This window comes from Helianthus annuus, chromosome 3 (genome assembly GCF_002127325.2).
Source record: "Helianthus annuus cultivar XRQ/B chromosome 3, HanXRQr2.0-SUNRISE, whole genome shotgun sequence".
Taxonomy (NCBI): Eukaryota; Viridiplantae; Streptophyta; class Magnoliopsida; order Asterales; family Asteraceae; genus Helianthus; species Helianthus annuus.
The window spans coordinates 100,763,560-100,784,052 of record NC_035435.2 but is presented as its reverse complement, the minus strand read 5'-3'; the positions used below and the strand labels follow the sequence as shown (position 1 = coordinate 100,784,052).

The 20,493-nt window shown below is 38.2% G+C and overlaps 1 non-coding gene across 1 annotated transcript; it reads right to left on the bottom strand.

The window, feature by feature from the left end:
- Positions 1 to 4,050: 4,050 nt before the first annotated feature.
- LOC118490994 lies at positions 4,051 to 4,157 on the bottom strand. Its single transcript, XR_004890219.1, has one exon. It is a non-coding gene; the product is annotated as a small nucleolar RNA R71 (small nucleolar RNA).
- Positions 4,158 to 20,493: the final 16,336 nt, after the last annotated feature.

The window sequence follows — 20,493 nt, the reverse complement described above, 5'->3', positions numbered from 1 at the left end:
TGTTAATCATTACATGAAGCTTGCTAGATGGTGATTAAACACATAATCTAGCAAGTGGGAGGATGATTATGTAACAACATAGGATGATTATCTTCTTGCATGAACATGAACTTAATGAATAGAATGATTTCTTGAAAAACAATAATCAAAGTAACCTAGTAATCTTATAAATCTAAGATGTATGAATGGTTTTTCTAAAAGAACCAAGTTTAAAATATGATTTTTGGAAGATCATGATTTTTACTAAACTTGCACTATTTTTAGTGATAAAACAAGTGTACAAATGCTAGAGAAACAAGAAGAGTTTATAAATAAACATTTTTGTAAAACATGTTTACAAGTTGTAAACATCTAAAACTTCCAAGAATAAGGTTTAACAAAGAGTAAATGTATTTTGGAGGATAACCAAACCCACTAAACACTTTACCATGTTACTACAAGTTTTTAATAAAAGATCAAGTTCATGTTGTTTTGTAAAGTGTATAGTTTTTGCACTTGGTAAGTATAATATTGTTTAGAGTTGATTGTTGATTATTGTGTGTTAATTTTGAAAAGAAAATGATATGCTAAATAGCATGGACACCTCCATTTTCAAAGGAAACTATGGCGAAATTTTCTAAAAATGCAAACACTTAGAAAATATTTTCTAGACAAGTATTTACAAGTATGTTTTAAACTATGTTTTTCAGCATAAACTTGCCATAAATTTTGTTACAAAAATACAAGTATTGGAGGTTGGTTTTTGTAAATAAAAATGGATAAATATATATTTAGAATATATATTTTATATTAAGACACTTGTATGAATATTTGTACACTTTGTGGAGTAGTTATATTATCTTAGGGTAAAATAATATATAACTTACAAATACCAAGAGTTTACAACTCCAAAATAATACCAAAAAAAAAACCAGGAATGAAATATAAGTTACACACTTGATATTGCGAAATCGAACGCAAAAACGTAACTTATGAAATATTATACGGTTACAAATATATTTTTGGTAAATATTATTTTGGATACAAGAAGTGAAAATATGATTTTTGTAAATATTACTAAGTTATATTATATTTTCGACAAAGAGAAAATATATTATTTTTTGGGAAGTTAAAATATATTTTCCTAGTATATTTGGAAGATGTATGATTTTTGGGAAGAATATATATTTTCTTGGAATACAATACTTTTGACAAATAGGTTATATATATATTTTCTAAAGTGAGACTTAGAAATATATTATCTTGGAGAATACAAATGCAAGAATACAAAAGTACATGTATAAAATACCCCCATCCTTGGGAAGGAAATAAGGAATTAAATACTTGAGAAATATTAATACAAAAATATTGATTAAACAATTATTCCAAAACTAAATATAATTTAAAGTTAAAATAAGTATTATTTTAACAAGTGATTATGACTTGGAATAATATTGGGAACATTCGAAACGTAACTGATGTGTACAAAATGCAACATATAAATTACATAAATTGTGGCATAAAACTAACCCTTTTTAATAGTAATGTTGGAAAAAGTATGCTTTTGTCTTCCTTTTGTATTTTCAGGATTAAATGAGCTCAAATGAACAAAAGAAGCAAAAAGACAGCTAAATCTAACATGAATACAAGAAAAGGAACAAAAGTGGCATGCCCGACCTCCCGACAGCATCTTCCCAAGCAAAACAAAGAAGATAGAAGACTGAACACGCCTCGTGCTCAGTGAGCACGGGGCCGTGCCCAAGGGTCAACAGAAAAGACAAACTCATAGAAGCTTCTGTTGCCTACCACGGGGTCGTGCCCAGCAGACACGGGGGCGTGGTCAACTTCATACAGGCGCATTTATTGAAATTGCGAATTACAATTAATGAAGAGAGACACGGATGGACACGGGGCCGTGCCCAGCGGACATGGGGTCGTGCCCGAGCTTCTGTTCAGCCTATAAATAGGAGTGTTTGGAGCTCTTGCAACTCATCCCTTGGCACACCACCTCTCTCACACTTCACCCACCACCCACCACCATCACAACACCATCATCCCCCACCATCATCCATTGTCCATTGTAGAGTGTATGAGTCGTCTCGGGATCCAAGATTGATCGTAAGAGTTCTTGACAATCAAAGGCCATGTTTTTCTAAGTCTCTTACATCACTTGGTGATGACAAGTGTTTAGTGTAATACTTTTTATTTTTAATCTTTTGCACTTTTTAATTGGTTTTGTATTAATGACTTTAATTACTAGTTTCTTATGTTGAAGGTGATTCTTCCTTATCGTTTGTCCGTGGTGTTGTCTTGGCATTATTTTACTGTCTATATAAAATAAAAAATTTTCACCATTCATATCTCCACGGTCTATATGGAGGTATGTTGGCTACCTGGTCGGGGGTTAAGGGAACGGTTTGGTAAGAGTCTTGCCATTGTTCAGTTTATAGATCCTGCAAAGGACCTGGGTTAAATTTAGTAGGACCTCCTTCAATACCCAAAGGTATTGGATGGCGGGGGTCCAAACTCTTTGACCCCCTCATAAGTTAAAATACTATTAAAACTTTAACCCGGCTACTTAGGACTGTATCCCTGCTGACTCAGACTACTTAGCCGAGGGTAACGTCGCCTCCAAAAGAGGGGCCTACCACATTATGCATTAATAACTTAATTAATTATCTTTCAATAATCCGACCCTTTTGGATTGTATCCTTGCTGACTCAAACTACTGGGTTGAGGGTAACGTCGCCTTCAAAAGAGGGGCCTACTACAATAACTAAGATAATCTCTTAAACAAGTGCAAAAGTGCGAAAATAATCAAAGGTTACACTACACACGAGTCGGATCCAAGTGATTCATCTTGTCTATCTGTTTTATTTTTATTTTATTTTTTAGCACTTTAGTTAGTTTTATTTTCTTAGTTTAAAAACCTTTTTTTCTAACATTTTGATTGATTAGACGTTGAGGATAATCCGGTACTAAAAGCTCTTGTGTCCTTGGATGACCTCGGTATCTTACCAACACTATACTACATCCACGATGGGTGCACTTGCCCATATGTGTGTTTAGTGTTAGTAAATATCGTGTTTTATAAATTTAAAGCTTGGCTAAAAAGTGTAAAAAGGGCTTAAAATATATACCTAAAACATATACACCCTTACGCACATCAAGTTTTTTTGGCGCCGTTGCCAGGGACACAAGGATTTTAAGAAAGTTAGGAATCAACGGCCTATTCATTTTTTCTATTTTCTTTTTATTTTTTTAGGATTTTCTTAATTTTTCAGCTTCTGCAGGGCTCATCACGGGCCGTGTCTGGTCGGACACGGGTCGTGCCTATCATTGTCACTGGCAGTTTTTATTTTCCGAAGTTACAGAGGGCTGAGTACGGGGCCGTGTCGGTACAACATGGGGTCGTGTCCAACTTTCCAGTAACAGGGATCCGGAAAACAATCACTGTATCTCTGACCACGGGTCGTGTTCACTGAGCGCGGGGCCGTGGTGAACTTTCTGACCAACATTCTTTTCTGTTTTTATTGCAGGACTTGGAACCGGACGCCATATCTGAACCTTCTACGTAGTGTATGAGCTCCAGTTCTAATAGAGACATAAAAAAACCTCTAGAAACCCGAACGCTTTCTTAGAAAAAGACTTAAAGCTAAAAACCAAGAGAAGGTTTCGGGGGACCTACTTACAATGGCGGACCAACGTACCCTTATGGATTACCTACGGCCCACCGTGGGTAATCTCGGCGCCGCTATCAATGCACCGAGTGTTGAAGCTAACAACTTCGAACTTCGGCCACATTTGATTCAAATGCTTCAAAACTCTGCAACCTTCCATGGGCTTACGGGCGAGGATCCCCATCTACATATTACTGATTTCTTAGAAATATGTGATACCCTTCGGATCAATGGAGCATCAAATGACGCCATCTGCCTTTGAATGTTTCCATTTTCACTAAAAGACCGAGCGAAAGCTTGGCTCAACGCCCTCCCAGTTGGTTCGGTAAACACCTGGGATGAACTAGCCCAAAAGTTTCTATATAAGTATTTCCCTCATGCTAAAACGGCTAAATTAATGACTGAAATCAATACAAATTCACAAGAGGATGGGGAATCCTTATATGAAACTTGGGAATGGTTCAAGGAGCTATTGCGAAAGTGTCCCCATCACGGTCTTGCGGTATGGCAACAAGTATCCACGTTCTATAATGGGTTGTTGCCACGCACGAGACAAACACTTGACTCTAGCTCCGGGGGACTTTTAGGTAATCGCCGCCCACATGAAATATACAGTCAAATCGAGAAAATTGCTCAAAACAATTTTCAGTGGCACACTCCCCGAGGCAATAAATCTATTGCCCCGGGCGCCCATAAGGTTGATGAAAGCACTTCTTTACAAGCCCAAATCGAGGCCCTTTCTTCAAAAATTAAAAAATTAGAAATGACAAAAACGGTCTCGGTTATGGCTTGTGAAGGGTGTGGTGGGCCACATGAAAATTGGAGTTGTGTGAAAGAAAAAAGATGATCAACCAGAATCGGTAAACTACATTGATAATAGACCTAGGCCGTCGGGTCCTCCAACGGGTACCTACAACCAAGGATGGCGTAACCACCCTAACTTTGGTTGGCGAGAACCCGGCAATAGTAGTAACCAACAAAGCCTAAACCAACGAACAAACTTTCAACAACCAAGAAATGAGTTACAAAATTTCCCTCAACAACAAGGTGGATGAGAAAGGCTTGAAGATACTATATCTCGCCTCATCTCCGACACTGAAAAGAGAAACTCGGATCGATTTCAACAATTGGAATCGAATTTTAGAAATCAACAAGCTAGTATACAAAACATTGAAAAACAAATAAATCAACTAGCTCAAAATTTCTCCGAGAGACCACAAGGCGCGTTACCAAGTAATACCGAAAAAACCCAAAAGCACAAGTTCATCTCATAACATTAAGAAACCGTACCGTGGGTCCCGCAGAAGCTCCGCCACCGCCAACTGAGGAAAGCACAACACCGCCCCAACAAGAGAAGGCTTCTCCTCTACTTAAAGAGCCTACCAAGGCTCCTCCGATTCCGTACCCCGGTAGGTTAATTCATCAAAAGACCGATGAGCAATTCGCAAAATTCGAAAGTCTACTAAAACAATTGCATGTTAATATTCCTTTTATCGAAGTCCTAACTCAAATGCCTAAATACTCAAAATTCATGAGGGACTTCCTCACTCATAAAAGGAAAATTGAATCATTGCAATTAGTTAACTTAGGCGAAGAATGCTCCGCCCTCGTACTCAACAAACTCCCCCAAAAGAAGATTGATCCCGGAAGCTTCACAATTCCTTGCTCGATCGGGGAATCCCCCATTCGTAATGCACTAGCCGTCCTTGGGGCTAGCATTAACCTCATGCTGGCATCAATGTTCAAACGACTCGGCTTAGGAAAAACGAGCCCTACCAAGAGGAGTATCCAACTTGCCGACAGGTCCTTCAAATACCCGCAAGGTGTCGCTGAAAATCTATTGGTCAAAGTCGACAATTTCGTCTAACCGGCCGACTTTGTCATACTAGATATGGAAGAAGACACGAAGTCCCTCTCGTATTAGGGAGGCCATTTCTAGCCACCGCGCAAGCAGTGGTAGACATGAATGACGGAACACTCACTTTGAAGTATGAAGTATGGGGATAAGGAAGTGAAGTTTGGGGTTGGGAAGAGAATAGAGGACGATGACCCGGTCAATTACATGAAGGTTATTGATTCGAGTTTGGATGATGTTCTCCGACGGTGCAACATGGGATGCAAAACATCCCGCTCGGAAAACATATAACCTCGCTTTGGGTCTAGCTAAGGACCCTTATAAACGTGGCGCACCACGGAGGTATTCCGCGGAACTATCCTTAGTTTAGTTTAATCTTTTAATTTAATTTTAATTTGCAGGAATAAAACACACTCGGGATGGTGAAGGATAACAAGGGAAATGAGAAACATCACCCCATACACGAAAACAGGGCCATCCGACAACAAATTCTTCATCACAGTAAGTTCAGCACGGGCCGTGTCCGCACAACACGGCTCGTGCAGAACAATCTGCAGAAAATCGCCCAGTTCAGGTAACTGAACACGGGCCGTGTTCATTGACGTGTTCAGGCTTCTGTTTCTTTTATTAATTTTTGTCACTGGCACCTGAACACGGGCCGTGCCCGGTCACCACGGGGCCGTGTCCAGGATGCCAGTAACATAAAATTTTGCTTTTAACACCCTTTTACACATTCAATCAACCTAAAAAACTTATTTTTGGGACACATTGAGGACAATGTGTAATTTAAGTGTGGGGGATGCTAAAACCTTGAATCTTGCAAGTCCTAATAACAAGCCTTATACAAAACTCTATTGGAACCGCTAATCACCCCAAATTTTTTCAAAAATTTTCATTTTTCTTTTTACTTGTCTAAGTTTAAGTTGGGAATTCAAGTTCTAACAAGGTTATATTTTTACAAGTTTACAACCGATAGCGTCGTGATAAAAAGAACCAACATAAGAATATTATGAAACGGCATGACAAGCTTAGTTAAAATTTGATTATATATACTTGATCACATAAAAACCCTTTTCCCACAAAAGTGAGTTTTGAGCCTTTATCGAGCATACAAATACATATCTTTACACTAAATGCTCATTTTTTGTTTCTTGTGTGAATAGCCACTTGGTTCGTATGACTCTAGAACTTGCCACAACAATACATTCCCGGTCCTTACCAACTTAAACCCAAGTAAGTAAATGATGGAGGCATTAGGACTAACCCCTTTTTTTTCTACACCATTATTTTTTTCATTTTTTTTACCACCTACCCAAAATCCCCCTAGTTAACCCCTTTGAGCCTAAACCTTTTCATTTCTTAACCCAAAACAAATCACCCTTTTTACCTACCTAAACCTTTTTATTTTAACCCTTTCTTTTAGTAACAACGTTCAGTTTTCTTATGTTGAAAAAAAATAAAAAAAAATAAAAAAATATATATGTATTTTGATGAAACCAAATAAACAAACAAGTCCATCAAAAATAGATTTGTTTGAAACAAATGGTTCATCAAAATGAAATAAAATTGTGAAAAATAAAAAGTCTTTCAAAAACCGACGTTTGTTACGCTTTTCGCCCTTTTACTAACCACTAACCCAACCACCCACCTTTAGCCCAAGCCTAACCCTTCACCCAAAAAGTCCTCTTGATATTTACAAAGCTATATAGTTAAAAATGAGGAGGATTCATTGATTGGCAAGCTTATGGTAGGAGTAAGTTCCATGCCGCTCTCGAGTGATTCACTAAAAATACACCTTCGGCCGAGTGTTGAGTGATTCCCCGTGAGGTATGTGAACTTGTATATAAATGAAATTTTAAAAAGGTATGTTATGCCCTAATAAGTAATTTATTTTATGAAACGTTTTGAATAAATCATGACGAATAGGATTGTAAATAAATAAAAATAAAACCTAAATAAAGAATCTTGGAAATCCCGACACTCTATGACAAGCCCCAAAAACCTTCTCTTCTACCCATTCCATTTGGGTGTGTAAGCCACATAATAAAGAGTATTGCTTGAGGACAAGCAAAGATTCAAGTGTGGGGGTATTTGATGTGCACAAAATGCAACATATAAATTACATCAATTGTGGCATAAAACTAACCCTTTTTAAGTACTAATGTTGGAAAACGTATGCTTTTGTCTTCTTTTGTATTTTCAGGATTAAATGAGCTCAAATGAACAAAAGAAGCAAAAAGACAGCTAAATCTAACATGAATACAAGAAAAGGAACAAAAGTGGCATGCCCGACCTCCCGACAGCATCTTCCCAAACAAAACAAAGAAGACAGAAGACTGAACACAGTGAGCACGGGGCCGTGCCCAAGGGTCAACAGAAAAGACAAACTCATAGAAGCTTCTGTTGCCCACCACAGGGTTGTGCCCAGCGGACACGGGGGCTGTCACACCCCGAAAAATCAGAGCTGGCGTGACTGGACCGGTATCTTCATTGCACAGCGGAAGCAAATAAGCTAAGACTTCTAGAAAGTGAACGCCCGCTAAGTACTCGAATACCCATGGGTTCTCCTATTCCAACCGTTCCATAGCTTTGAGAATTCAACCTGAGAAAGAACATGCGAAAAAGTCAACAAAAAGTTGAGCGAGTTCATAGTTTGTTTTGAAAAGATTTAAAATAAATCTTTTTTTTTATAACCGGTTTTAAAGTTGTTAAGAAAATATAGTAAAATTATTTTCTTGGCATGATATATGAAAAACTGTGAGTCTGGCCCACAATAATCTTTGTGCATTGCATGAGTGAGAGTGGGCCGAGCCCAAACGAACCTTTATAAGCAGGATCAGCGCGTCCTCTTACTTAGGTATAATTTGAAAACGTTACCAAAGTTTGTAAATCCATGTACTTGTGAGTTTACATCAAATGAATCTTAAAACATTTGAAAGTTCAGTTTATAAGTAGGTATGTAATGCGTCTATGAACATGTTGATCATTAATGTGTAGCTAAGACATTAATATGTGTGCCGACATAGGAAGCACTCAACCCGGTAGACGATTTAAGTATCGATTCACTTCGACAGGGACACAAAAGCACTCTAAGTGGCCGCACAAGGACCGTGAGTGGGGCTCGCCCGTACCCGATAGATCTACCCCCTGTTCCGTGGTCCTTAAAAGGATTAATGGTGCCTAAGTTAGCGCCTATTCGCACGTGATCCAAGAGCTCATTCCATAGCTTAATCATACCCTAGTTAATATGTATTTCAAAAGAAAAAGGGGACATAAACCCATTGGGTTGTCTCGTTGTTCGTACGCAGAACAACCCAGTCCCGTTGTAGTAACTAGGACATTCCTGTCACTAGTCATGAAAATCATGCACGTTTGTGAAAATACGCGTTTGTTTTGTAAAACCGGTATGTTTAGTATAAATCGTTCGTAAACCATTTGAGTTCCTTGAAATCCATTCGCAATATGGTTTATAAATATGAGTTTTCGTTCAACGAAAAGTTGTTTATTTTTGCAAAACTTGCATGTCTTTCCACCCCCGAAAACATTTATAAAAATGTAAAACAGTAAAAAGTGGGGGTTATGAACTCACCTTGACATTCCCGTGCAAAACTAGCTTAGCGTGATTCCGAAGTGTTGTTCCAAGAACGTGAATTAGCTAGCGTGCATCTATAGCATTCCTAACAAGGAATCACTTATAAGTTTTCTAATAAAACAACGTAGTTAAACTACGTGTCCGAGCTCTACCGAATCGCTGACTCAACGATTCTACGAAGGAAGGTAAAGATGAATAATGTGCGAATTTGAAATGTCGTATATGATACGGTAACATTCCATTGTAGTTTTCGTAGGATGGAGATAACAAATAGATATACATATATATAGATATATACATATATATGTGTGCTCGAAATTTGATGCTTGAAATGAATATAACAAATATATTCACTTTATAAGAATTCGGATTCTAGGTGATGGAAAGAAATATAAATAATCATAGTTATATTATATAATTTTCAAATATTAAATGTTTGAAAAGTAAATCCCGACCTTTGAAATAAATATAACTAATTATAGTTATTTTATAAAAGTGCTCGAGTTTTCAATGTTTTTGAAATAACTATAAACGATTATATTTATAGAAAATTAGCGACGTTTGAAATAAAAGTATACGATTTTACTTGATTTGTCAATTCGTTGAAAACTCGTTCCATAAGTTATGAAGTGTCGCCAAAAATAAGCATACCTTATATTTATTTTTACAAAATGCCTTGAATTCCGACAGGCGTCGTTTTTATAACAAAATCGTTTCATTTGTCGGGTTTTTACAAAAATCGGGCAGAGTTTCCTCTGTTTTTGGACAATCCTGACAACCAATGTGTCGATTTATTTTCAAAATTCAATCAATTTTCAACAACAGTATATATATAAAATTACTCGTCAAATGTAAAAGCGTAAATAATCAAAAAATGTATGAACGTTATCTAATCGGGTCGAGCTCGGTTCACGTAAAAACAAAAATAGATTAACGTATATCTAATGTTTAACGCATTGCTTAAATCTGGTTACCAGGTCTGGTTTCGACCGGGATTAACCATTGTTGACCGCGTTTGACTCGGATGTTGACCGAGTTGACTGAGGTTGACCGTTGTTGAATTTTGTTGACCGAACCTTGACCCGAACCAAAATGGACCCGCAAAACTGAACCGAGCCGAGTCTTCTGTTGATCAGATTTGACTGGTCAACCCAATATGTTGACTGGTTCGACTTGGTTGACCTGCTGTTGACCCGAGTTGACTCGGGTGTTGACCGAGTTAACTGAGTTGACAAGAAACGCAGCTGAGTTGACTCGTATCTAACCCGAACATCCAAACAAAAAAACCCGAAACACATCAGAACCAATCCTTGACTCGAATCTGAAACTATATGTACCCGAGTCGCCCTAAAGTTGATCCGAGTTGGCCGTGCCGCTAAACCCGAACCGAACACATCTGACCGTGAATACCCACCATCCTTGTAATCACGTCACGCCATCACCACTTCTGTAACAATCCATCCCCACTAACATTACACCGGGAAGAATTCTTCTCGCGGTTGCCATACCCTGAACCCGTTGCCACCGTCGTTCCACAACATCATCATTATCACCGACAGCAGCGGACGCCGGCGAAACCAACCGGAATCGCCGCCGCTGGCCCCTTCTTGCTTTCTCTCTCGTCTCGTTCACTCTCTTTTTCTCTTATAATCATCATCAACATCTCGTGTAATCCTCTTATCCTGACTGAAAACCGCCGGAGATACTCCGATTGTCGGTTAGTGAACCGGGGGGGGGTGTGCGACGGCCGGCACCGGTGACCGGCTCCTGGTCGCCGGCGATTGAACAAGAGAAGAGAAAGGGGGTGTCGGCTAGGGTGTTGTCTGTGTGAATGTTCATGTATAGATCAAGAGGGTGAGGGTAATGTGGGTGTGTATGTCTGATATGATGCAAAGAAGGGAGTTATGAGGAAAGAGATGATATGAGGCAGTGATTTTAGGATAGGGTTCTCAAAAATGAGGATGGTATGAGGTTACTACATTTATATACTAGGGTTCCTTTAGTGGGCTTTGGGCTTGGGCCCAAGGCCCACAAGCCCAATCCTGTGTTTAGGTGGCCCGTAATTTCTACGAGACCCGTTACAAAACCTGAGCTAAAAAAAATAACGTCATAAATTATAATTCTGGTATTAAGTCACATAAGATACGGTCGAGTGTCGTTGTTTGCGCGTTTGGTTGCCAGTTACGGTAATATTCGCGTAAGGTCACGTTATTTGTCGTTTTAACCGTTTTTTCCGATCCGTTTTCGACTACGGCAGTTAAAATTGAAATACAAAACTAAATATATCGTAAAACTTAAGTTTTAAGGTAATACACGTGTCCGATGCTTCCGTTTCGTTGTCGTTGCGTTTCCTGCAGTGGCGCTTTTCGTTCACGTTAGCGTATGTGACGTACGGAAGCACGATAAATTCTCAGAAACTAAATTTATAAACATAAAATATTCGTATAAAATTCAGACTTGTCGGCGTTGTCTGTATCTTGTTCGGTTTCAATTCGTTGTCGCTTAATATTCAGTAGATTACCCGAAAATCCTCATACGCGCACTATAACGTCCGAAAGCGTTCCTAGGCATACCAAGAGCCCAATTAAATTAATTTACGTCTTAAACACTACTTATTATCTCCTTAAATGTTTGTTAATTGCGTAATTAGAAGCCGTTAAGTACCGGTTGTCACATTCTCCCCCTGTTGCAGAAATTTCGTCCTCGAAATTTAGTCTATGTTATCTCTTCAGAGTTGTGTTATTCTCAGGTAAGTCCGAATAATACCAAAGTGAATGACCGCATAATCGAATCAAAACTTATTCAGATTATGTGAATGTAAAGACATTTTGCATCGATAATAACCCAATGGTTTAACTGAGTTTGTTCTAGAAATCGATGTTAGGTGAACGAGATGTTGTGATACTATCACTAATGTGACTAGGTTTACTGGGTTCAACAAAAGAGAAAGTTCAACCAATGGAATTCCAAATGAATGTTCACAACATGCAAATCAATTTTTGGAAACAATCGAATTTTCTACCAACGAAAACTTGCGTTGGTTGTTGTATGATTGAAACTTGCATCAACAAGCTCAAATAGATAGAATCATGAAATGATTTGTCAACTATCGAACCAACAAACGAATAAGATAAAATCAACGTGTTAACATTGTTGAATTTCAAGGATACACCGAATTGAAATACAACCGAACCTTGTGTATCATCGTCTTAATACATAGTTGCATTAAGACTATTTAAATGTTGTGTCAAACGAAAGGCATATATAGTTCGCATGAGGCGGATGATCGTGATTAGCACAAGCTACAAGTTTATACCGACACCACAAGGTGCCATAGTGATCGAAATAATTCAATAATAGAGGTGACTGAACAAGTATCACCGTGTTTTGCATGAAACGCTCGATTCTAGATTAGCCCAAGCTACAAGTTCATATCCACACCACAAGGTGTCATAGTGATTGAAACAATTCAATAATAGCGGTGATGGAACAAGTATCGCCGTGTTTGAAATCAAATGAAGGCTCAACGAAGTGAATCTGAATGTTTGTTTCAAACAAATCTCATAGGATTTTCAATTGAAAATGAAGCAAGGAAATAATGTTTTCGATCAAAAATGAAAAAGCAATGAATATCACAAAATGTTCGATCGATGCTGAAAGAACCGTTAAGAGGTACACCGAAATATGACATGAACTTGTGTACCTTATCTTAACACACGATTGTATTAAGACTTCTTTAATATGATAAATCAATAAAGCGGATTCAATATAAATAAACAAATAAATAATTAAATAATTAAACCCGTGCATGATGTGAGCAACGAGATTAGCACAAGCTTCAAATTTGTGAGAACGTCACCACAAGGTGATTGTGATCAAAGAAACGATTCAATGAAGTCGAAGACCAAACAAGCATGTTATGGTTCAAAGAAAATGAAGTGCTTGTTGGGATTATTTCGAATATGATGGCCTCAATCCATCATATGGAATCTTGAATCGAATATATATTACGAGCAAGTTCAATCAATTAAACTTGGTAGAAACACAATCCAACAATAAATTCATGTATCAATAAGATAGTTTCGACATGATTACAATGAAAAACCATGTATGCCACTCAAAAGAAATGAGTTTTCCAAGAAATCCGTTGACTCGATACCAAAGTGTCAACATTTTGCAATAATACAGTCATCCAGATCACAATGCAAAACTTGAACATAGCGAAACAATATTGAACGTTGATAAGAAACAATTTAGAGTGAAGCCCACATGCGTAACAAACAATGCATGTGTAACATGTGAATGCGTCAAGAAATGAAACAAATGAATGTTTGCTATCCAGAAAGAAATCCTCGTGATACAAGGACCATTAGGGGGAGTAGAAGTGGAAAGATCTACTCACTATATGCAAAATTCAGAATTTCAATAAAAGAAATTTAAGGACTTTACCTGGAAGTTCGTGTGATAACCGGTTGTCAGATGACATTACCATGGAATGTCGAACATAGTGTAGTCGCCATTAATAAAGTAGGGAGAATGCGAAGACGTGTGACTTCTTTTGCAGCGCCAAAGTGTGAGTCTTCTTTAGACTAAGCATCGATCGTTATGAAACCTTGTTTAAGCGTACCTCAGCGAGATTCGTGTCGTTTGCAGGATCACGTGGCAAAGTGTCGCATTGCATTCGATAGTTCTCCCACTGTCGGGATTAGCATCGTTGTTATCGTGTCCAATCATGTTTTCCAAAGTCCTTGCCTCGAAAGTCATGTATGATATACCTCGTCGGCCGCTGACGTATAGTTTAAGTTTTATGTATACTTGTGCACTAGTGTTTCGTTTCACGTAGAATGTGATGTGCTCCGACCTCCTCTGACGTATAATTTGAGTTTCATGTATTCCTGTGCACTAGCGTTTCGTTCCGCGTACGTTACCTGCTCGGGGAAGTAAGATAGCATGGACGACAAAATACAATTGTGTTTGCCCGAGTTAATAGTCGCAGTTCCTACGTAATGACCTTTAATGGATTTTTACATAAGTTCCCCAAAGGTCCTAAATGCATGTTATCCAAAACTCTCAAAGTTCTGCTCAATGTATGAATCTGTTTCGTGAACCGTGTTGATACACAACACTTGTGCTTGTTTAAAATCAAAATTGTTTGACTCATTGTTTTCGGCAACGGTTGGAACCCATATTCGAGTCCTAGGCGTTCTGTATGTGTTCAAGTCTTAATAATCCAAGTCCCCAGAGGATAGTGAGGTTAGAGCCTAGGTATCTCTACAGAAACCTAATTCGCTGAAACCTATAGCTCTGATACCAATCTGTCACACCCCGAAAAATCAGAGCTGGCGTGACTGGACCGGTATCTTCATTGCACAGCGGAAGCAAATAAGCTAAGACTTCTAGAAAGTGAACGCCCGCTAAGTACTCGAATACCCATGGGTTCTCCTATTCCAACCGTTCCATAGCTTTGAGAATTCAACCTGAGAAAGAACATGCGAAAAAGTCAACAAAAAGTTGAGCGAGTTCATAATTTATTTTGAAAAGATTTAAAATAAATCTTTTTTTTTTATAACCGGTTTTAAAGTTGTTAAGAAAATATAGTAAAATTATTTTCTTGGCATGATATATGAAAAACTGTGAGTCTAGCCCACAATAATCTTTGTGCATTGCATGAGTGAGAGTGGGCCGAGCCCAAACGAACCTTTGTAAGCAGGATCAGCGCGTCCTCTTACTTAGGTATAATTTGAAAACGTTACCAAAGTTTGTAAATCCATGTACTTGTGAGTTTACATCAAATGAATCTTAAAACATTTGAAAGTTCAGTTTATAAGTAGGTATGTAATGCGTCTATGAACATGTTGATCATTAATGTGTAGCTAAGACATTAATATGTGTGCCGACATAGGAAGCACTCAACCCGGTAGACGATTTAAGTGTCGATTCACTTCGACAGGGACACAAAAGCACTCTAAGTGGCCGCACAAGGACCGTGAGTGGGGCTCGCCCGTACCCGATAGATCTACCCCCTGTTCCGTGGTCCTTAAAAGGATTAATGGTGCCTAAGTTAGCGCCTATTCGCACGTGATCCAAGAGCTCATTCCATAGCTTAATCATACCCTAGTTAATATGTATTTCAAAAGAAAAAGGGGACATAAACCCATTGGGTTGTCTCGTTGTTCGTACACAGAACAACCCAGTCCCGTTGTAGTAACTAGGACATTCCTGTCACTAGTCATGAAAATCATGCACGTTTGTGAAAATACGCGTTTGTTTTGTAAAACCGGTATGTTTAGTATAAATCGTTCGTAAACCATTTGAGTTCCTTGAAATCCATTCGCAATATGGTTTATAAATATGAGTTTTCGTTCAACGAAAAGTTGTTTATTTTTGCAAAACTTGCATGTCTTTCCACCCCCGAAAACATTTATAAAAATGTAAAACAGTAAAAAGTGGGGGTTATGAACTCACCTTGACATTCCCGTGCAAAACTAGCTTAGCGTGATTCCGAAGTGTTGTTCCAAGAACGTGAATTAGCTAGCGTGCATCTATAGCATTCCTAACAAGGAATCACTTATAAGTTTTCAAATAAAACAACGTAGTTAAACTACGTGTCCGAGCTCTACCGAATCGCTGACTCAACGATTCTACGAAGGAAGGTAAAGATGAATAATGTGCGAATTCGAAATGTCGTATATGATACGGTAACATTCCATTGTAGTTTTCGTAGGATGGAGATAACAAATAGATATACATATATATAGATATATACATATATATGTATGCTCGAAATTTGATGCTTGAAATGAATATAACAAATATATTCACTTTATAAGAATTCGGATTCTAGGTGATGGAAAGAAATATAAATAATCATAGTTATATTATATAATTTTCAAATATTAAATGTTTGAAAAGTAAATCCCGACCTTTGAAATAAATATAACTAATTATAGTTATTTTATAAAAGTGTTCGAGTTTTCAATGTTTTTGAAATAACTATAAACGATTATATTTATAGAAAATTAGCGACGTTTGAAATAAAAGTATACGATTTTACTTGATTTGTCAATTCATTGAAAACTCGTTCCATAAGTTATGAAGTGTCGCCAAAAATAAGCATACCTTATATTTATTTTTACAAAATGCCTTGAATTCCGACAGGCGTCGTTTTTATAACAAAATCGTTTCATTTGTCGGGTTTTTACAAAAATCGGGCAGAGTTTCCTCTGTTTTTGGACAATCCCGACAACCAATGTGTCGATTTATTTTCAAAATTCAATCAATTTTCAACAACAGTATATATATAAAATTACTCGTCAAATGTAAAAGCGTAAATAATCAAAAAATGTATGAACGTTATCTAATCGGGTCGAGCTCGGTTCACCTAAAAACAAAAATAGATTAACGTATATCTAATGTTTAACGCATTGCTTAAATCTGGTTACCAGGTCTGGTTTCGACCGGGATTGACCATTGTTGACCGCGTTTGACTCGGATGTTGACCGAGTTGACTGAGGTTGACCGTTGTTGAATTTTGTTGACCGAACCTTGACCCGAACCAAAATGGACCCGCAAAACTGAACCGAGCCGAGTCTTCTGTTGATCAGATTTGACTGGTCAACCCAATATGTTGACTGGTTCGACTTGGTTGACCTGCTGTTGACCCGAGTTGACTCGGGTGTTGACCGAGTCAACTGAGTTGACAAGAAACGCTGCTGAGTTGACTCGTATCTAACCCGAACATCCAAACAAAAAAACCCGAAACACATCAGAACCAATCCTTGACTCGAATCTGAAACTATATGTACCCGAGTCGCCCTAAAGTTGATCCGAGTTGGCCGTGCCGCTAAACCCGAACCGAACACATCTGACCGTGAATACCCACCATCCTTGTAATCACGTCACGCCACCACCACTTCTGTAACAATCCATCCCCACTAACATTACACCGGGAAGAATTCTTCTCGCGGCTGCCATACCCTGAACCCGTTGCCACCGTCGTTCCACAACATCATCATTATCACCGACAGCAGCGGACGCCGGCGAAACCAACCGGAATCGCCGCCGCTGTCCCCTTCTTGCTTTCTCTCTCGTCTCGTTCACTCTCTTTTTCTCTTATAATCATCATCAACATCTCGTGTAATCCTCTTATCCTGACTGAAAACCGCCGGAGATACTCCGATTGTCGGTTAGTGAACCCGGGGGGGGGGTGTGCGACGGCCAGCACCGGTGACCGGCTCCTGGTCGCCGGCGATTGAACAAGAGAAGAGAAAGGGGGTGTCGGCTAGGGTGTTGTCTGTGTGAATGTTCATGTGTAGATCAAGAGGGTGAGGGTAATGTGGGTGTGTATGTCTGATATGATGCAAAGAAGGGAGTTATGAGGAAAGAGATGATATGCGGCAGTGATTTTAGGATAGGGTTCTCAAAAATGAGGATGGTATGAGGTTACTACATTTATATACTAGGGTTCCTTTAGTGGGCTTTGGGCTTGGGCCCAAGGCCCACAAGCCCAATCCTGTGTTTAGGTGGCCCGTAATTTCTACGAGACCCGTTACAAAACCTGAGCTAAAAAAAATAACGTCATAAATTATAATTCTGGTATTAAGTCACATAAGATACGGTCGAGTGTCGTTGTTTGCGCGTTTGGTTGCTAGTTACGGTAATATTCGCGTAAGGTCACGTTATTTGTCGTTTTAACCGTTTTTCCGATCCGTTTTCGACTACGGCAGTTAAAATTGAAATACAAAACTAAATATATCGTAAAACTTAAGTTTTAAGGTAATACATGTGTCCGATGCTTCCGTTTCGTTGTCGTTGCGTTTCCTGCAGTGGCGCTTTTCGTTCACGTTAGCGTATGTGACGTACGGAAGCACGATAAATTCTCAGAAACTAAATTTATAAACATAAAATATTCGTATAAAATTCAGACTTGTCGGCGTTGTCTGTATCTTGTTCGGTTTCAATTCGTTGTCGCTTAATATTCAGTAGATTACCCGAAAATCCTCATACGCGCACTATAACGTCCGAAAGCGTTCCTAGGCATACCAAGAGCCTAATTAAATTAATTTACGTCTTAAACACTACTTATTATCTCCTTAAATGTTTGTTAATTGCGTAATTAGAAGCCGTTAAGTACCGGTTGTCACATTCTCCCCCTGTTGCAGAAATTTCGTCCTCGAAATTTAGTCTATGTTATCTCCTCAGAGTTGTGTTATTCTCAGGTAAGTCCGAATAATACCAAAGTGAATGACCGCATAATCGAATCAAAACTTATTCAGATTATGTGAATGTAAAGACATTTTGCATCGATAATAACCCAATGGTTTAACTGAGTTTGTTCTAGAAATCGATGTTAGGTGAACGAGATGTTGTGATACTATCACTAATGTGACTAGGTTTACTGGGTTCAACAAAAGAGAAAGTTCAACCAATGGAATTCCAAATGAATGTTCACAACATGCAAATCAATTTTTGGAAACAATCGAATTTTCTACCAACGAAAACTTGCGTTGGTTGTTGTATGATTGAAACTTGCATCAACAAGCTCAAATAGATAGAATCATGAAATGATTTGTCAACTATCGAACCAACAAACGAATAAGATAAAATCAACGTGTTAACATTGTTGAATTTCAAGGATACACCGAATTGAAATACAACCGAACCTTGTGTATAATCGTCTTAATACATAGTTGCATTAAGACTATTTAAATGTTGTGTCAAACGAAAGGCATATATAGTTCGCATGAGGCGGATGATCGTGATTAGCACAAGCTACAAGTTTATACCGACACCACAAGGTGCCATAGTGATCGAAATAATTCAATAATAGAGGTGACTGAACAAGTATCACCGTGTTTTGCATGAAACGCTCGATTCTAGATTAGCCCAAGCTACAAGTTCATATCCACACCACAAGGTGTCATAGTGATTGAAACAATTCAATAATAGCGGTGATGGAACAAGTATCACCGTGTTTGAAATCAAATGAAGGCTCAACGAAGTGAATCTGAATGTTTGTTTCAAACAAATCTCATAGGATTTTCAATTGAAAATGAAGCAAGGAAATAATGTTTTCGATCGAAAATGAAAAAGCAATGAATATCACAAAATGTTCGATCGATGCTGAAAGAACCGTTAAGAGGTACACCGAAATATGACATGAACTTGTGTACCTTATCTTAACACACGATTGTATTAAGACTTCTTTAATATGATAAATCAATAAAGCGGATTTAATATAAATAAACAAATAAATAATTAAATAATTAAACCCGTGCATGATGTGAGCAACGAGATTAGCGCAAGCTTCAAATTTGTGAGAACGTCACCACAAGGTGATTGTGATCAAAGAAACGATTCAATGAAGTCGAAGACCAAACAAGCATGTTATGGTTCAAAGCAAATGAAGTGCTTGTTGGGATTATTTCGAATATGATGGCCTCAATCCATCATATGGAATCTTGAATCGAATATATATTACGAGCAAGTTCAATCAATTGAACTTGGTAGAAACACAATCCAACAATAAATTCATGTATCAATAAGATAGTTTCGACATGATTACAATGAAAAACCATGTATGCCACTCAAAAGAAATGAGTTTTCCAAGAAATCCGTTGACTCGATACCAAAGTGTCAACATTTTGCAATAATACAGTCATCCAGATCACAATGCAAAACTTGAACATAGCGAAACAATATTGAACGTTGATAAGAAACAATTTAGAGTGAAGCCCACATGCGTAACAAACAATGCATGTGTAACATGTGAATTCGTCAAGAAATGAAACAAATGAATGTTTGCTATCCAGAAAGAAATCCTCGTGATACAAGGACCATTAGGGGGAGTAGAAGTGGAAAGATCTACTCACTATATGCAAAATTCAGAATTTCAATAAAAGAAATTTAAGGACTTTACCTGGAAGTTCGTGTGATAACCGGTTGTCAGATGACATTACCATGGAATGTCGAACATAGTGTAGTCGCCATTAATAAAGTAGGGAGAATGCGAAGACGTGTGACTTCTTTTGCAGCGCCAAAGTGTGAGTCTTCTTTAGACTAAGCATCGATCGTTATGAAACCTTGTTTAAGCGTACCTCAGCGAGATTCGTGTCGTTTGCAGGATCACGTGGCAAAGTGTCGCATTGCATTCGATAGTTCTCCCACTGTCGGGATTAGCATCGTTGTTATCGTGTCCAATCATGTTTTCCAAAGTCCTTGCCTCGAAAGTCATGTATGATATACCTCGTCGGCCGCTGACGTATAGTTTAAGTTTTATGTATACTTGTGCACTAGTGTTTCGTTTCACGTAGAAAGTGATGTGCTCCGACATCCTCTGATGTATAATTTGAGTTTCATGTATTCCTGTGCACTAGCGTTTCGTTCCG